The sequence below is a fragment of the Chiloscyllium plagiosum genome, chromosome 2 (assembly GCF_004010195.1).
Source record: "Chiloscyllium plagiosum isolate BGI_BamShark_2017 chromosome 2, ASM401019v2, whole genome shotgun sequence".
Lineage (NCBI taxonomy): Eukaryota > Metazoa > Chordata > Chondrichthyes > Orectolobiformes > Hemiscylliidae > Chiloscyllium > Chiloscyllium plagiosum.
The window spans coordinates 142,789,821-142,791,009 of NC_057711.1; positions in this window are offsets into that span (position 1 = coordinate 142,789,821).

Sequence of the window (1,189 nt, forward strand, 5' to 3'; positions counted from 1 at the left end):
CAGCCGGGGCAGTCAGGTTTGTGGATTTTGGGCAGGAGGTAGAAACGGGCGGTGCTGGGATGTGGGACTATGAGGTTGGAGGCAGTGGTTGGGAGATCCCCTGAGGTTATGGATGGTTTGGGAGATGATGATTTGGTGGTGGGAGGTGGGGTCATGGTCAAGGGGGCAGTAGGAGGAGGTGTCCGCGAGTTGGCGTCTAGCTCCAGCGGTGTAAAGATCGGTGCGCAAAACTACCACTGCGCCTCCCTTGTCTGCTGGTTTGATAGTGAGGTTGGGGTTGGAGCGGAGGGAATGGAGGGCTACCCATTGCGAGGGTGAGAGATTGGAGTGGGTAAGAGGGGTGGACAGGTTGAGGCGGTCAACGTCGCGGCGGCAGTTTGATATGAAGAGATCGAGGGCGGGTAAGAGGCCAGCACGGGGTGTCCAGGTTGGTGGGGTGTGTTGGAGGCAGGAGAAGGGGTTGTCAGAGGGTGGGCGAGAGTCCTGGTTGAAGACGTAGGCGCGGAGGCGAAGGCAGCGGAAGAAATGCTCGATGACTAGCCGCTTGTCGAACTTATTGATCTGGGAGCGTAGGGGGATGAAGGTGAGGCCTCTGCTGAGGACTGATCGTTCATCCTCAGAGAGGGGAGGTCTGGAGGGATGGTGAAAATATGGCAGGGCTGGGAGGTAGGACCTGGTGTGGGGCTGGAGCTGGGAATGGGGGCGGAGTTAGGCATGGAGACGGAGTTGGTCGTGGGGGCGGAGATCAACACGGGGGCTGAGATCGACGCGGGAGTGGCGTAGCATTTGGTGTGGTCCTTGAGCAGGTGAGTGACGTCACTGGGGGCGGAAGTGGCTGCGGCGGCAGCAGCTCCGGGGCTGGAAATGGCGCGCTGGGCAGAAACGGCGCTGGTCCCGGTAGCCGTAGATCCCGCGGCGGCCGCGTATCTGTTGGCGATGGTCTTCCTGGCGATCGTGGAAGCGGTTGTCTGGTCGGTGATCGTGGAGGCTACATGGTCGGTGGTGGCTGTTGTCCGTTTCTACCTCCTGCCCAAATTCCACAAACCTGACTGCCCCGGCCGACCCATTGTCTCAGCCTGCTCCTGCCCCACCGAACTCATCTCCGCATACCTCGACATGGTCCTGTCCCCCTTAGTCCAAAAACTCCCCACCTACGTTCGGGACACCACCCACGCCCTCCACCTCCTCC